Source organism: Apium graveolens, chromosome 4 (assembly GCF_009905375.1).
Source record: "Apium graveolens cultivar Ventura chromosome 4, ASM990537v1, whole genome shotgun sequence".
In the NCBI taxonomy this organism is placed as follows: Eukaryota; Viridiplantae; Streptophyta; class Magnoliopsida; order Apiales; family Apiaceae; genus Apium; species Apium graveolens.
Genome location: NC_133650.1, coordinates 215321369 through 215340139, shown reverse-complemented (window position 1 = coordinate 215340139; position 18771 = coordinate 215321369). Strand labels below are relative to the sequence as shown.

Below are 18771 nucleotides of genomic sequence, written 5' to 3'. Positions count from 1 at the left end.
ATCCTCTCAAAGTGATAAAATAGGTGTTGTGACCATTCTCTCCTTTAACTCCGCAAAAATTTCTTCACACTTTCCCATTTCATATAAACTTCTCACTATTCCTAGTAATTCAACCTAGTTAGAATCCCATGTTTAACTATTCCTAGTTAGAATCCCATGTTTGTCTATATAGTAATTCAACCTCAATTCTCTTAGTTAATGTTATTTAGTATAATCTCTTAGTTTAATCAAAACCCAATTTGTTATTTGTCTTAGCATTGAGCGATAACCGTATATTGTTGTATAGGTGCATAAATTGAACTTAACCTAAACCAGTCTCTGTGGGAATGAATCTGATTTATATCTTATACTACTTGCGAACGCGTATACTTGCGTGTATTTTAGCGCGTGTTTTCGCCCTAACAAGTTTTTGGCGCCGCTGCCGAGGACTCAATGTTAATTTTTAGTTTATGTGCTTGTCATCAGCGGTCGTTAAAGTTCACTGACTCGGATTCTTTTACTTTCACAGTTTATTTGTTTGTGTTTCAGGTACTCATTACAATGGGAGATCCAGCAGGATGAACAAAAGCCTTGATGGATTTTTCTCAATCCAAGATCAATGACATTCAATCTAGCATTGTCAGACCAGTTATCACAGCTAATACCTTTGAGATCAAGCCTGGTATAATTCAATGGGTACAGAATTCAGTCCAGTTTGGGGGTTCTCTAACAGAAGACCCAATACGCACATTAGGGATTTCATAGAGATCTGCGACACCTTCAGGTTCACTGGTGTTTCTGAAGATGCTATTAAGCTGAGACTTTTCCCATTCTCTCTATGGGATAAGGCTAAGAGCTAGTTACACTCTCTACCAGCTGGTTCGATTGCTACTTGGGAAGATCTTGCTCAAAAGTTTCTCACTAAATTCTTCCCTATGGTGAAGACAGCTGCATTCAGAATCACTATTACTCAATTTGTGCAGCAAATGGGAGAATCTTTTTGTGAAGCTTGGGAGCGCTACAAGGAGATGCTTAGGAAGTATCCTCATCATGGAATGCCTGATTGGATGATCATCAATTGTTTTTACAATGGGTTGGGAGCACAGTTCAGACCCATGCTCGATGTAGCATCAGGAGGAGCATTATGGGCAAAGAGCTATGAGGAAGCTTATGATCTAATTAAACTGATGGATGCTAATGAATATCAGTATCCAACCAAGAGATGTCCACATGGCAAGGTAGTAGGAGTTCTTGAAGTGGATACAGCTACAGCTATCACTGCTCAACTAAAGGCGTTGCCTATAAAGATCGATTATCTGGCTAATTATGGTGTTAAGCAGATAATTAGTGTTTGTGAGCTGTGTGCAGGTCCACATGTGACGTTACAATGCGCTATATCTAGTGACTCGGCTCAGTTTGTGAGCAACTTTCAGAGATCGGAGCAACCAGTTCCAGACACTTACCATCCTGACAACTGGAATCATCCTAACTTCAGCTGGAGCAACAATCAGAATGCGATGCAATAGCCAGTCCAGCAGTTTGGAAATAAGCTATTCAACCCTCCTAGTTTTCAGCAACAAATTACACCAAAACAACAAACTCATGGTGCATGTCTATCTTCGAATGAAAAAGCTGAATTTGAGGAGTTGCGGCATATGTGCAAAAACTAGGCTCTTATATGCCAAAGCCAGACTATTTCTATCAAGACTATGGAGAACCAAATAGGGCAAATTTATAATGCCTTATTGAATCGACCACCAGGAACGCTTCCTAGTGATACAGAAACAAATCCAGGTAAGAGGGAAGTTGAAGAACAGGTGAACGCCATCACCTTAAGGTCTGGAAAGGTCGCAAGCCCCCAAATTCAGCAAGATGAAGAGCCTGAAAAATCTCAAGTTTCAGAAAATGCAGTTGTGGCTGAAGAAGAAGTGCAGAAGGAAGCAGAGGTGGAACCATGGAAGACTACTGTGGAACACACTCCTCCTGAGGGTAATACAGGAGAGAAACAGATCTATCCTCCACCTCCTTTTCCTAAGAGGCTGTAGAAGAAAAAGTTGGATAAGCAGTTTGAGAAGTTTTTGGAGGTGTTCAAGAAACTTCATATCAACATACCTTTCGCTGATGCTCTTGAACAGATGCCTAGCTATGCGAGGTTTATGAAAGGTATTCTCTCTCAAAAAGTGAAGCTCGATGACTTAGAGACCGGTAAGCTTCACTATTCCTTGCACCATCGGAAACTTGTCGTTCGACAAGTATTTATGTGATTTAGGAGCTAGCATCAATCTGATGCCCTTATCAATCTTCAAGAAGCTTGGTCTGCCTGATCCGAAACCAACATACATGTCATTGCAACTAGCTGACCGTTCCATCGCTTATCCACGAGGTATAGTGGAGGATGTCTTGGTCAAGGTGGATAAACTCTTCTTCCCTACTGACTTTGTAATTCTTGACTTTGAGGAGGATAAGAAGATTCCCATTAACTTGGGGAGACCATTCTTAGCTACTAGTTGAACTATGATTGATGTACAAAAAGGAGAGCTTACGATGAAGGTTCATGATCAGAAGGTCACTTTTAATGTGTTCAAGGCAATAAAGTTACCCACAGCTAAAGAGGAGTGCTTTAAAGTAGAGTGGGTAGACTCTGTCGTGAATTCGGAGCTTGAGCAATTGCCAAAGTCAGATACCTTAGAGAGATCCTTAATAGGGGAATCAGTTATTGAAGATGAAGAAGGAGCAGAGCACCTGCAGGTTTTGGATGCACTTCCGTGGAAGAGGAAGTGGGATATGCCATTCGATTCTCTTGGGTTAGCAGAGCTGAAAATTTCTCAGGAGCGTCTCGAGCCGTCTATTGAAGATGTTTCCACACTTGAGTTTCACCCACTACCAGATTACTTGAGTTATGCATTCTTAGGTGCACCACATGATAAGGGCTTGGGAAATATTTTTGATGATGTAGAAGGTAGCCAAACGAATCCTACAGTGCCTACAGAGGGTTCTTCTCATCTGCAGCAGGTAGTCGATAGGACTGATGTTGGTGATGAGCAGTACATGCGAGTAACTAGGTGTATAGAGGCCATGCACGATATTCACCGTCATTTTGCTGCAGATTTGACACAGACTTTGGGCACTATTTTCCGAGCCACCGGTGTCGAGGTTGATTGGCCACCTGATCCTCCACCCGAGGAGGGTGATCTTTCCGACGACTAGGTATGCCTGAAATCCTTATTATTACCTTCAATTAGGACATTGAAAATTTTAAGTTTGGGGGTGATAATGTAAGGATTAGTAGTGTGTGTGTGTCCATATAGATTCATATAGATTCATATTGCATGTTTAGTTGTAGTTCATTCATATTTTTGCATGATTGTTCATTTAGGACATATTTGTTTGTTTTTATAAGATTTCATATAGTTGTATTTGCATGCATATTTAGCATGATCCCTTAAGATGAACTATGATATTTGATAAGTTGATGTTGATTTGAGTGTGGTGATGACGAATAGAGGAATGTTTAAGTCCTAATGAATTGATTTGCATGCTAGAAACAAATATTTTCACAAAGTCTTATAGGGTTGCTTTTAATCTAGATCATGATCATACTTGTTTTTTGTTAAGATTTAATCACTTGGTTATATTTAGAATTTGTGATATTCTCATAATGACATAAAACACTGATTTTTTTTATCTGGAGAAAAACTTGGATTTCATTGCTAGTTGTTGTAAGGCTAGGCGTCAAATGGCTAGTAGCCGGCTCATATTTTTATGAGTAGTCTAGGGTTGAATGAGATGGAGCGAAACGCACTCATTCAGAAATTATTGAAAAAAAGAAAAAAAAAGAAAAAAAGAAGAAAAAAAAGTACGTGTTTATGCATAATTGATCAAGACTGAGCCCTTTAATACTCGAGTTATTAAGTTCTAGGGGACTTTGTGCCTAGTGACCTAAGGCTTTTATAGTCTGGGATCCGCTAACCGAATGCTCGCTACATGGGTATTATTACATAAGTCTTTTGGGACCTCATTCATTGCACGGTCAAATAAGCATCTTTGTTATGTGTTTAATAATAGTGTGAATCCTTGTATAACTCTAGTAGAAAGGAGGTGTTGTGAGTCATAATATGTTTATTTTCTATTCTGTTTATAAACTTTTGATTATTTCGATGATAGATAAGTTATGGTTATTGATCTAGTATCGAGAGATATCTGTTAAGCATTCAACACACGCACGTTTCTGGTTTGTGAGTTGGTTTGTGGGATTTATTCGAACTCTATTTTAAGTCATTGCATTCTTAGAGGCATTGGCTTATTCATTTGGTTATGGTTATTCTGAGGGGATTGATTGCATTATCATTTAGTTGCATTCACGTAGTTGCATCCATGCATTAGGTTTGTTTTGTAGTTTTGAGTCTGTTTATCCTTGAGGACAAACATCGATTCCAGTTTGGGGTTGTGATAAGTGGATTTTATATCCACTTGGAACACTTCATTACAAGCTTAAATTGGTGTTTTGGACTCAAGTTGTTGGTATTTTGATGTGTTTTTGTGTTATTGCATTTCAGGTATCAGTTAAATGAAGAAAAGAGCTTTTAAAGGAAATATGATAAAAAGTGATCAGAATTGTAAGCCTAGACCATTGTCAAGTTGTAGATAATCTCGTTAGCTTCGCGTGGACAGTTGAATCGTCTAATTCTGATGAGTAGAACTCAAGTTATGGGCAAAATAAGATTCATCAGAATTTTCCAGAAAGGCTGCAGGCGCCCGCGTGCTGGTGCCAGGCGACCGCGTGCTGATGCGCGGCTGATTTCGCTGAAAAACCCTATTTGAGAGGAATTTGACGATTTTAAGGGTCCAGGTCCAATATGGGCTTATATTACTTAAAAAAAGGGTTTTCATCATCCGGGAAGATTGGGATACGAAGGAGAAGACCTAGAAGCACAAAACAACTCCGAAAAAGAAGATCTTATTTTCAACTTGTGATTCTTTGAATTAGTTGTAACTTTAGATGCTCGTTTTCGTTCTTGTTGAACCTAGATCTCGCTTATTCGTACTTTGATTATTATTCAGTTTATTAAGACCTTGTTTATACCATGCTTTTATTGGAACCCATGGTGACGATGAGTTTGATTATGAACTAATCGTTGTCATGGGATTCTAGCAGATTTACTTATGGATTTCAATAGTTAATTGTTTTGATATCTTGGTGTGTGGTGATTGATTGATATCCTAGTATTGGTTGTGCTTATTCGTCTTATGTGCGTAGCTAACATATAAGATAGCGTGTTAATCTCTATTGAAGCGACAGTGAATATAGAGGTTTAGAACTTGCCATGCTAGCATAGGTTAATGTATTTGTTATGCATGATTAGTAGGTAATTTTAACCATCTTACTTGCCCTATGTAATCACGATAGATAACTTGCGCATTAAACCGTTATGTTTTCAATTCTTATAAATATATAAGGACTAAGTATAATTGGTGTCTATTCAACTTCTATCTCTCTTGTGGATGCTTGGTAGTAGGGTATTCGTACAACGAAAGTTGGCGTTTACTAGTTTCGTGTTATCTGATTAGTGTCATCACCATTACATGCTAAGGTTAAGAACAATAAGGCTATTAAATGAAGTATTTAATGAAGTTAGAATCCCATGTTTGTCATATATAGTAATTCAACCTCATTTCTCTTAGTTAATGTTATTTAGTATAATCTCTTAGTTTAATCAAAACCCAATTTGTTATTTGTCTTAGCATTGAGCGATAACCGTACATTGTTTTATAGGTGCATAAATTGAACTTAACATAAACCAGTCTCTGTGGGAATGAATCTGATTTATATCTTATACTACTTGTGAACGCGTATACTTGCGTGTATTTTAGCGCGTGTTTTCGCCCTAATAAAGCATCGATTCAAGTTTGGGGTTGTGATAAGTGAATTTTATATCTATTTGGAACACTTCATTACAGGCTTAAGTTGGTGTCTTGGACTCAAGTTGTTGGTATTTTTGATATGTTTTTGTGTTATTGCATTCCAGGCATCAGTTAAATGAAGAAACGAGTTTTTCAAGGAAATATGCTAAAAAGCGCTAAGAATTGGAAGTCTAGGTCATTCTCAAATTGAAGAGAATCTCATTAGTTTCGCGTGGGCAGTTGAATCCCCTAATTCTGACGAGCAGAACTCAAGATACGGCCAAAAGAAGAAACTGCAGAAAAGTCCAGAAGTCAGGCGCGGCCGCCCCCAAAATCAGCGCGGCTGCCCCGCCTTTCTGCCAAAAAATAGCACGGCCACTCTCAGAATCCTGATTTTAGTAGAATTTGATGATTTTGAGGGTCCATGTACATCAGGGGCTTATATGTAGTGTAAGTCATATGTCATAGGCCTATTTGTATATTCGAGGATTTAACTCAACTCAGATAAGAATGTAATAAGTAAATAGTGGATCTACCGTCAGAGAGATCTCGCCAAGTAACATCTGTCAGAGGATTCAGAAACAAGGTTCATCTACAGACTTGAGGAGTTAATTCACTGGAAGAAGCTCAAGGAATTGATCAAGCCTCAGTGATACAAATCAAGATTGTGGATTTAATCAAGTGACAGAGATCTCGTCAGAGTATCATTAATTACAAGGATTTAATATGAAGAAAATCAAAGTGTCAAAGTCAAGACATGAAGAAACATCACGAAAGTTAGTCACTCATGAACCAGACAGTACATCGAGTGTCAACATTGAAGTGGTGGAATTGATTCATATATTTCAGTGATTTTCAGAAGATATACAGAAGAATAGATGCTGCTCAAGATTAGTATTAATTCTCTATTAATTAATTAAGTCATATAATTTAATTAAGAAAATAAATTATATCTGCAAAGATTAATTTATTTGATTAATTGAATTAATTGATTAATTAATTCTGAATTAATATTAAGAATTTTCAGAATTTAAATTGGTTTAAAAATCTGTTTTAATTCAACAAGACAACTGATTGTATTAGTATGACAATCGTATGACAATCAATAGTCATACCGAAAGTCATGCTAATTCAAAAGGATTGTCTTACCAGAATTATTATAGGATTTAAATCTGTTTATTTTCAGCAAAAACAATCTGTTTGAACTACTATGACAATCGGTATGACAATTGATTGTCATACCGAAAGTCTTGCTAGTTCATTCTGATTGTCTTGCTAGTTCTAAACAATAGTCCTACCGAAAGTTCAACTGGAATTTGATAGTCCTACCGATAGTCTTGCTGAGCCAAAGAGATTGTCATTCTAGTTCATTTCAGTTCGGCTGTTGATTAAAAAGAAGCAGACAAGCAGCAGTTCATTTTTATTCAATCAACAATACAGAACCCGAGAACAAAAGAAAAAGAAGCAGAACAATATTTCATCTTCTCTGCAAAACTTCAAGATCAATTTCTAGATTGTAAAGTTAAATCCAATCAACTAGAAATCTTTATCTTGTTCTTGTGTAACAATCTAGCGGATCAAAATCCCTAGAACTTAATCTCAAATCGCGTTTAGCATTTGATTCTAATTATTGCAAAAATAGAAAAAGTTCATGTCGAATTTATTCTAAATTTAGGATAATTAATTTGAGATTAATTCCTTGTAATCGATACAGTTGTTCTAACACCTTTCAAGTTTAATAATATTCTTATTTAACTTGAATTTTGTTTCACATTTTTTATTCCGCATTTATTCGATTATTCGGTACCGTTTGTATTCAACCCCCCTTCTACAAACGCATTGGGACCTAACAATTGGTATCAGAGCCTTCTGATTAACAAACAAATCAAGATCCTAGACTTTTGTGATTTTTCAACTCCTTGAATTTTTATTCATTCAAAAATTCATAATGACTTCACAAAAAGTTGGAACCGTTAAAATTCCACAATTTAATAAAGAGAATTATATTATGTGGAAGAAGAAGATGCTCTTGTTTTTACAAGTGGCAAATCCCAAATATTCAAACTTGTTAAAGAGGGGATAAAAACTCCGATGGTTATTGAACCGGAGGTGATAGTAGATGATGTTGTGATCACCAAAGCCAGAACCTATCCTAAAGATCCTGAAGATTTTACTCCTGATGAAAAGGAAGAAGCCTCCTTGGATGCCAGCCTTCAATTAATTTTAATTGATTCCCTTGATCCCTTGATGAACAGACATGTGATGAACTGTAAAAATCCCAAACACATGTGGGAAACTATTGAGGTGATCAATGAAGGCACAGAGGAAGTTAGGGAGAACAAGTTGGAGATCCTAACCTCTGAGTATGAACATTTCAAATCAAATCCAGGAGAAGGAATTACTGAAGTGTTTGAGAGGTACAATGCGTTGATCAACAACCTGAACATCAATGGAAAATTTTATTCAATCAGGGAGGTTAACAAAAAGTTCCTTTTAACACTGCCAACTCATCTTGAACATAGAATCACTGCCATTAGAGAAGCTAGAGATCTGAGTGAGATTTCTTTGGACAGGCTCTATGGAGAGTTAAAAACCTATGAGTTGGAGCAGATTCAACAGATTGAAGTCTACGGGAAGGATAGAATGGTCAGCACATCTACTGCACTTGTAGCTGAAGGTCAACAACAACAGCAATCTCAACAATTGGAGAGAATGGTACAGTGTTCCAAGGCTGAGGAAAATATTTTAGTAGCAGAATATGATCCTCCTACTACAAATCAATCAAGTGATGATTTTTATTCCTTGGAAGAGCTGGAGCAATTGGAAGACGAGTCAATGGTCCAAATTGTCAAGAGATTCTCCCATGTCAGATTCAAGAGGAATCCCAAGCTTAAGTACAAGTCCAACTACAACAAATTCCAGAAAGGTGGATCTTCATCCTCTAACACCAGCAGTGGTGGATACAAAACAGGGATGGTTGATCGAAGCACCATTAGATGCTATAACTGTAATGAGTTGGGACACTTTTCCATAGAATGTAGGAAGCCAAAGCAAGTAAGAAAGAACTCTGAAAGGGCTTATCTGGCAAAGGGAAGAAGCTGGGATGATACTGACAGTGAAGATGAAGAAGAAGGAAATCTTGCTCTTATGGCTATTGAGGGAAAAGCTTCATCGTCAAGAAAAGAGGTAAAATATACTGATGATGAATTAGTATATCATCTAGGAGGCAACTTAGATAATGCACGTCATGATAATGAACTGTTAAGTTTACAGATCAAAGACCTTGAGAAAGAGGTCAATGAATTAAGACTTGTGCATATTAATCAAGACAAATTAAAAGAACAAGTATCTTTTCTAGAGAATAGAGTTGACTGTTACAGAAAACTCGAAACTATTCTCAAAGACAAGATCACCGGTCTTGAGACTAAGGTTAGAGCCTACTTCAATTCTTGTTCGAAGGCTAAAGAGTTCTACAGTAAGCAAGCTGTTAATCAAACATATGGAATAGGTTATGATTACAATATTGCTATTGGAGAATTAGGCATAAACTCCCCTCCTCATGTCTGTGCTAAAGGGAGGGAAGTACCACATGTGCTTAAGGGTGTTGATGAACCTCTCTATAAGCCATCAATTGCTGAACCATTTGATGCGACCTCTTCTGTTATTCAAGAAGAAATACGTGCTGAGGATCATGCTAATGAGAAGATTATTTCCAAGTCAAGTGAGTCGAAAGTTCCAGTCAAAGTTGTGAAAACAACTAAGACTAACTCAGACACACATGAGTTGGATAACAAAAATGCCATGTCTACCATGCATAAATTGCCTGCTATTAATCACTCTCATAAAGCATGTGGTGTTTCTAATTGTATGTCTTGTGCTTTTAATATGATGCATGCTTATTTTAATGGTAAACATGTTTCTAATGATAAGACTACTCCTCTTCAGCATGTGAATAACAAGAAGCATGATAGGTCTAAGACTGCTAGTCCTTCTAAGGCTAGAAAGGAGACATTTGTGCCTAAGCTTAAACAGAAATTTGTTAAGGCTGTTTACAAGGTCAAATATTCAGTCAGTGAGAAAGTTGAGAGCATTAAAATTAAAAATGTTGTTTTGCCTGACAAAGGACAGTTCTACAAGTATGCCGGGCCCAACCAAGTTTGGGTTCCGAAGAAGGTCTAATCCATTTGTAGTGCAGGGCATTAAACAGGTGAAACCGGGAGTGTGGATTCTTGACAGTGGATCATCAAGACATATGACCGGAGATAGAGCCCTGCTATCAAATGTGGATTGAGAAAGCTGGCCCCCTGGTTACCTTTGGAGATAACAGCAAAGGTTTATCCGAGGGATATGGCTGTTTGCAAGCTGGTAATGTTATCATTAAACTTGTAAATAGTTTCTATATTTTTGCTATATTTATATAAGTTTTTATTTGTATTTTCTGTAATTGTAAATATTGTATGATATATGAAATTGAATGTTGATATCTTGTTGATAGATATTTGGTATTTAATTCATTGATATTTGTTTTTATTATTATTATTTGTATTGTATTATTTTTTTTTATTTTTTTTATTTTAAATTTTATGCAACATAACAATTAGTATCTAAAGTACTTGACAAGTATCGGTCAATGATATGGTGTTAACATTATGTTGCAGATATTTGTAAGCTTTTGACATGAATGAGAATTACTTAGACTTTACCCTAAGTGATCAATGTTTTATCAAAAACTCATTCATATTAAAAAACAAAATCAAACTTCTTTCTACATTAGTGATTTCTTATTTCATGTAAAATCCTTTGAAATCACTATTGTACATCATTAATCTCAAATGATTAAATGTATAATTTTCATTCATTATAAATCTTAAATACATTTTATCTCTATAGTGCCATATATTCTGTGTTACAGGTTCAGTCTCCAATGACTTTCTTTCATTGACAGTCATGAGGTTGAAAACCCACAACGTCTATCCCAGACTGTAAAGATAAACACAAAAACAGAACCAACCAATACTCTCTTACCACTAAATGTAGTATGAATAAGCGTGAGGGAGATAGTGCCTTAGTGCACCACATAAGGAAGGTTCTGTAGTCAACCCAGTAGCTCTGTCTCCTACAAAGATGAGAAGTATTTAAACCGAGACAACTGTTAACCCCCATACATCTTCTCAAAAAGATGTAATGGCTGAAAAGGCACAAAAACAGTTACTAGATTCATTCTCTCAACAGGGTGCGTCTATTGAAATTTGCCTGTCGGTCAAGGTATCCTATGTAGTGTCACCACCTCAAATATAAACAATTCTTAATGCACAAGGAAAGGTTACACACACAAAGGATGAGTTGACGGAAACAAGAGTTTCTACCATTTTAAGGTCAGATTCGATTGTTTAAGGTTCGTTAATGGACCAATTGCCTTTACAGGTGTTAGGAGAGGATACTGATCCAAAAGCCATATGTCAGTGGTCAGTATCTACCTCCCCAGGCTTAAATCCCCTGGATGCATCTGCGGATAGTGGATCTGACATAGGCGCAGATCGGCAACTTGTTGACAATGATTCAGATATTACCTGATGAGTCACAAGGAAATGTCTTCACAGACATTAGAAGGGAACTTTGATCTTTATGCTAAATTCGATGGATCATTGTTTACCTTCCCAGAATTCAAATCTGGAACCCTAAAAGGGAAACTAGCAACTTGTAGATTATGACTCAGATTCATCTGACGAGTTTAACAAGGATGGGGATTTGCGAACTCCCATTGCACCACCTGTGACCTCCTTAAGGATGGCTAAGGTGATTTTCCTTGCAGGTACAGCTGGATTATGGAGCTATGAGAGAAGAGTGATATACTTGTGAGAATGAGTGTAAACACGAGTGGAGAGAAGAGTGAAACACATGTGAGGTACACTAAACAGAATCACACACTCACAGTGAGGAAGAAAGAGAAACTTCTTGTTATTTCTTTTCCAACCAAGTGAAATATGAGAACTCCTTCAGACGACGGCATACATTCCTTCTTTAAGGGGGAGATAAAAGCGTAAGTAATAGTTTGGAGGATTCCTCAACTAAGGGGGAAAAATAGCAGGGAGGAAGAAAAAGATCATATGTACACTACACCACACCACACCATTGTTGTTTGTAACTACGGATCCTATTGTACGGGAGAGGTGGTAAACACAAGGTGATTTTCTAGTAAGGGAAGAAGCTGTTTTCAAAAGGGGAGTACCATTGGTTTTTATCTGCGAATCCTATTGTACGGGAGAGGTGGTAAACGAAGGTGATCTTCTTTAATCAGTTGATTCTCATAGGGGGAGAAGCAAGAGAGATATGGGCTTCTCAACAGGAAATGTGGTTGTACAAATGAAAATGGAACTACTTGAAGATATGTTCAGTCTAGAGGAACATCTACTTGGAATCTGGAAAATGTTAAATCTAGTCCAGAACTTTTCTACTATTTACTTTGCATTTCTTTTTATATCTTTTTCTTATTTGTTAGTTGAGTTATCCTCTAGGTATTTGTGTGTTATTGTCTAACAAACAAATAGGGGGAGATTGTAAGTCATATGTCATAGGCCTATTTATATATTCGAGGATTTAACTCAACTCAGATAAGAATGTAATAAGTAAATAGTGGATCTACCGTCAGAGAGATCTCGCCAAGTAACACCTGTCAGAGGATTCAGAAACAAGGTTCATCTACAGACTTGAGGAGTTAATTCACTGGAAGAAGCTCAAGGAATTGATCAAGCCTCAGTGATACAAATCAAGATTGTGGATTTAATCAAGTGACAGAGATATCGTCAGAGTATCATTAATTACAAGGATTTAATCTGAAGAAAATCAAAGTGTCAAAGTCAAGACATGAAGAAATGTCACGAAAGTTAGTCACTCATGAACCAGACAGTACATCGAGTGTCAACAATGAAGTGGTGGAATTGATTCATATATTTTAGTGATTTTTAGAAGATATACAGAAGAATAGATGCTGCTCAAGATTAGTATTAATTCTCTATTAATTAATTAAGTCATATAATTTAATTAAGAAAATAAATTATATCTGCAAAGATTAATTTATTTGATTAATTGAATTAATTGATTAATTAATTCTGAATTAATATTAAGAATTTTCAGAATTTAAATTGGTTTAAAAATCTGTTTTAATTCAACAAGACAACTGATTGTATTAGTATGACAATCGTATGACAATCAATAGTCATACCAAAAGTCATGCTAATTCAAAAGGATTGTCTTACCAGAATTATTATAGGATTTAAATCTATTTATTTTCAGCAAAAACAATCTGTTTGAACTACTATAACAATCGGTATAACAATTGATTGTCATACCGAAAGTCTTGCTAGTTCATTCTGATTGTCTTGCTAGTTCTAAACAATAGTCCTACCGAAAGTTCTACTGGAATTTGATAGTCCTACCGATAGTCTTGCTGAGCCAAAGAGATTGTCATTCTAGTTCATTTCAGTTCGGCTGTTGATTAAAAAGAAGCTGACAAACATCAGTTCATTTTTATTCAATCAACAATACAGAACCCGAGAATAAAAGAAAAAGAAGCAGAACAATATTTCATCTTCTCTGCAAAACTTCAAGATCAATTTCTAGATTGTAAAGTTAAATCCAATCAACTAGAAATCTTTATCTTGTTCTTGTGTAACAATCTAGCGGATCAAAATCCCTAGAACTTAATCTCAAATCGCGTTTAGCATTTGATTCTAATTATTGCAAAAATAGAAAAAGTTAATGTCGAATTTATTCTAAATTTGTGATAATTAATTTGAGATTAATTCCTTATAATCGATATAGTTGTTGTAACACCTTTCAAGTTTAATAATATTCTTATTTAACTTGAATTTTGTTTCACATTTTTTATTCCGCATTTATTCGATTATTCGGTACCGTTTGTATTCCACCCCCCTTCTACAAACGCATTGGGACCTAACATGTAGTGATAAAAAGATGTTTTTAACGACAAGGAGACCAGGGAGAGCAATTAGAAGACCTAGAGAGCACGAGACGGCTACGGAGAAGAAGATTTTTATTTTCTTTAGTATAGTTGATACTTGGATGCTTGTTTTCGATTTGTCTTTGAACCCTACTGCTCTTATATTATTTATTATAATATTTTCATTGGAACTCATGGTGACGATGAGTTCGATTATGAACTAATCGTTATCGTGGGGTTCTAACGGATTTACTTATGGAGTTCTATAGTTAATTGTTTCAATGCCTAAGTGTGTGGTGATTGTATGATATCCTAGTATTGGTTGTGCTTATTATTCTCATGTGTGTAGCTAACATATAGGATAACGTGTTAATCTCTATTAAAGCGACAGTAAATATAGAGGTTTAAAACTTGTCATGCTACCATAGGTTCATGTATTTATTATGCATGATACATAGGTAATTTTAACCATCTTACTTGCCCTATGTAATCACGATAGATAACTTGCGCATTAAACCTTTATGTTGTCAAATTCTATAGACATATAGGGTCTCAACGTAATTGGTGTCTATTCAGCTTCTATCTCTTTTATGGATGTCTGGTAGTAGGGTATTCCTACAACGAAAGTTGGCGTTCACTAGTTTCATGTTATCTGATTAGTTGTCATCACCATTACATGCTAAGGTTAAGAACAATGACTTTGAATGAAGTAGTAATGAAGTTGGAATCCCATGTTTGTCTCATATAGTTAATTCAATTACTTTTATTCTTAGTTAATTGCATGTTAGTTTAATCATAGTTATAAACATCTCAACTTGTTATTGTCTTAGTGTTAGGTCCCAATGTGTTTGTAGAAGGGGGGGTTGAATACAAACAGTACCGAATAATCGAATTAAATGCGGAATAAAAAATGTGAAACAAAATTTAAGTTAAATAAAAATATTATTAAACTTGAAAGGTGTTACAACAACTGTATCGATTACAAGGAATTAATCTCAAATTAATTATCACAAATCTAGAATAAATTCGACATGAACTTTTTCTATTTTTGTAATAAAAAGATTCAAATGCTAAACGCAATTTGAGATTAAGTTCTAGGGATTTTGATCCGCTAGATTGTTACACAAGAACAAGAGAATGATTTCTAGTTGATTGGATTTAACATTACAAACTAGAAATTGGTCTTGAAGTTGCAGAGAAGAATAAAATGTTTGCTGCGGCTGCTCTGTTCTTGTTTTTTGACTTGTGTATTTGATGATTATTTCTTTCTGCTGCTTCTGTGTCTTTTTAATTCATTCAACAGAATTGAATTGAACTGGAATGACAATCCTATAGCTGGCAAGACTTTCGGTAGGACAATGGATTGAACTAGCAAGACAATCTGATTGAACTACAATGACTTTCGGTATGACAATCAGTTGAACTAGCAAGACTATCTCCTTCCCAGTAGAACTTTCGGTAGGACAATTGAAATGACTTGGCATGACAATCGGTATGACAATCCTGATTGTCATGCTAGTTCATTTTCAATTGTCTTGCTGATTTAAGATTGTTTTTAATCCAATTTAAATTCTGAAAAATCCTTAATATTAATTCTGAATTAATTAATCAATTAATTCAATTAATGAATAAATTAATCTTTGCAGATATAATTTATTTTCTTAATTAAATTATATGACTTAATTAATTAATAGAGAATTAATACTAATCCTGAGCAGCAACCAATCTTCTGAATATCTTCTGAAAATCACTGAAAATTATGAATCAATTCCACCACTTCAATGTTGACACTCGATGTACTGTCTGGTTCATGAGTGACTAACTTCCGTGACGTTTCTTCATGTCTTGACTTTGATACTTTGATTTTCTTCAGATTAAATCCTTGTAAATAATGATACTCTGACGAGATCTCTGTCACCTGATTAAATCCACACTCTTGATTTATATCACTGAGGCATGATCAATTTCTTGAACTTCTTCCAGTGAATTAATTCCTCAAGTCTGTAGATGAACCTTATCTCTGAATCCTTTGACAAATATTACTTTGCGAGATCTCTTTGACGGTAGATCCACTATTTACTTATTACATTCTTATTTGAGTTGAGTTAAATCCTCGAATATACAAATAGGCTATGACATATGACTTACACTTAGCATTGAGCGATAGCCATACCATTGTTGCATAGGTGCATAATCTTAAGTTAACTAAAAGAGTCTCTGTGGGTATGAATCTGATTTATATCTTATACTACTTGCGAACGCGTATACATGCGTGTAATTTTAGCGTGTATTTTCGCCCTAACAGATACTGAACAGAATTGAAAAGATAAGGAATAGCTGGAAAGATCAAAATGCACTCCCAAGAGTCCTATCAATTCCATACACAGGAAATAGAGTGCATTTGAGACCATACTGGTTGATGGAGTTCAAGGATGAGAAGTGCACCAGAAGAATCTTCAGATTGGAAGATCAGCTAAAAATTTCAAGCAATGAAACTCTCATGGAGATGCAAGGAATGATGGATCAGACAAATGAAGATGAATCTGAATTCTACAGGTAACTTTAATACCAAATTGAAGAAAACAATGAGAAATTGGGAAAGAAGTTAAGGCAGTCAAGGAAGTAAATTAAATTTGCTCAGTCTACAGGAGCACCTTGAAAATAGCTTATGAGATTCTCTATAAACCTTCCTCTACATAATTCTTAATAAATTGTAGCACTTGTTAATTTTACCTACTATAAATCAGTCTGTAATCATAAGGTGTTTTGTTATCATCAAATTTCTCTTAATTTATGCCTACAATTCTAGTAGACATAAATTGGGGAAGATTGTTAGGAATATGTTGTGTACTTGATGATAAGTTAAACAAAACACCTTAGTAGATTTAATTTAGTGTTATTGTAGCTCTCGACGGATGATCACTATAACATCCACTGAGAGAGTAGCTTATGTATCAATAAGTCTTGTAACACATTTCTGCAGTCTACTATACCTTAAAGATCTATAAGTTGTAGGACATTCAAAGTCATGTTGACTACTAGTTTGATATGCAAAATAGGTTGGCTAATTGTAAATATAAGATGCCTTGTAATTTTGCATAAGTGAAATAGAGTTAACTGCTATGGAAGACTTTCAACGGATGATTCTATAAGGTTTCGACGGATGACCCAAGTCACACATTGGTTGATTAGATGAAAATGGAATGTGGCAGCCTATTTATAGGTTTTAGAGAACAAAGAAGCATTTCCATTTTCATACTAACTTGAAGATTTTCAAAGATGCTGGATAGAGAAATAAAGAAGCATGTAATTAGACTAAGAAACATTTTGTCTTATTTGTTTGTCTTTTTATCATGTAACTTGGTGATATATAAACCAAGTATAGCAAGTAGAAAGTGTGTGATTTTCAATCAAGCAAGAAAACATTCAACTAGAGAATAGATAAAGCAAAATCTGTAAAGAATTTCTCTGTAGTTTGTAGGTCTACTTGTAAGAAGATGTGTAAAATCTTTGTATCACAGAGTTCTCGATTTTATATATATCTCTGCTGGAAAAGTTCAATCCACCAGAAAGTTTTTAAATACTCGTATTCAATTACTTTGTGGTTGATTTCTTCAATATTCTTATTTCCACACTTTATCCAAATCAAACACAGTTATATATTCAAGATAGAACAATTCTTAAAGTCGAAAAGAAACCAGAATTACATTCAACCCCCCTTCTATAATTCTTTGTTAGATTGTTTGGGTATAACACACCTCAAACCTCAAAGCCTAAATTCTTGTACAGACAAACTGCTAACACCTTACTGAAAATACCAATCACCTCAAGCCAAACATCTCTAAAGAAAATCGGAAACCTACCTTCTATTAAGCCACCAACCAAATTTCATTACAAATCTGTTGGGAGAAAACCAAAGAAAATGCAAGTTACTGAGAGGGCCATCTGGAAGTGCTTTAATCAAAATGATTTTCTACCTCTAAACTGGTGCATATCAGATGAAGACCACTTTCAACAATTAGCTGAAGAGATGGTCAGAGTTTGGGTTGTAACATTAAGGGAAGTAAGAATCTACTATCAGGATGGAACCTTCACATTTCTTTGCAAAAACTTAATGGACACATTTTCACCCACAGAGATCAAGAGAGTGATAAACTTACTAAAGGATAAGGATTCTGCAACTAAGGCATAAAGATCTGTTTTAGCTGAATGGCTGGTAGAAAGGCAATAAAGAAGAGCATGAAACAAGGAAGAAAATGAGGAGAGGAAAATAAAGTATATTGAGGAGATAATCATGTATATTCAAAAATCTGGAGATCTCAAGGCAAAGGGGATGATCAGAATTATCAATGATGGACAATTTATAAACATTAAGGCTGGCAGATTCTCAAGAATTAGGATTGGTTTCTTGAACAGTTATCCATTAGTAGATAAACTCAAACTTGTAGAAGCTCTAAGAGGAACACCAATTATAGAAGAAATGGAAGTACTGGTAAAGTTAAAGGACCTCATTAGAGAAGAAACATGAGATTAGAAATTTGATTAATGAATGTATTTGTCAAACTCAAGAAAACTTTATATATAAATGATGTATTGCTGTCAAGTCTTATGTAATGTTCTATTGTTCATTTTATCTTGGGGTTAGTCTTGTTGCCAGGCATAAATTTGTGATAAGCAATCTTCTTACAAATTGGGGGAGATTGTTGTACAAAACATGCTTGTACTATAACAAGACTAAGTCAAATTGACAGCCCCAAGTAAGTTGTATAATAATCTAAGTTTGCATTTTGTATTATATTACTTGAGTCTGTAAAAGTGTAAATAGATTAGACTGGAGTATTTTTATATAAATAGTTTCAAGTCTAAGATAAACTCTGAAAAAAGATCATGAAGATCATGCCTCAGAGAAAGTGTGAAGAAGTTTGGAGTTG

General features: G+C 35.3%; 1 non-coding gene across 1 annotated transcript; it reads right to left on the bottom strand.

Moving 5' to 3' along the window:
- Positions 1–929: 929 nt before the first annotated feature.
- Positions 930–1036, bottom strand: LOC141722927 (small nucleolar RNA R71). Its single transcript, XR_012575923.1, has one exon. It is a non-coding gene; the product is annotated as a small nucleolar RNA R71 (small nucleolar RNA).
- Between the last annotated feature and the right edge of the window lie 17735 nt (positions 1037–18771).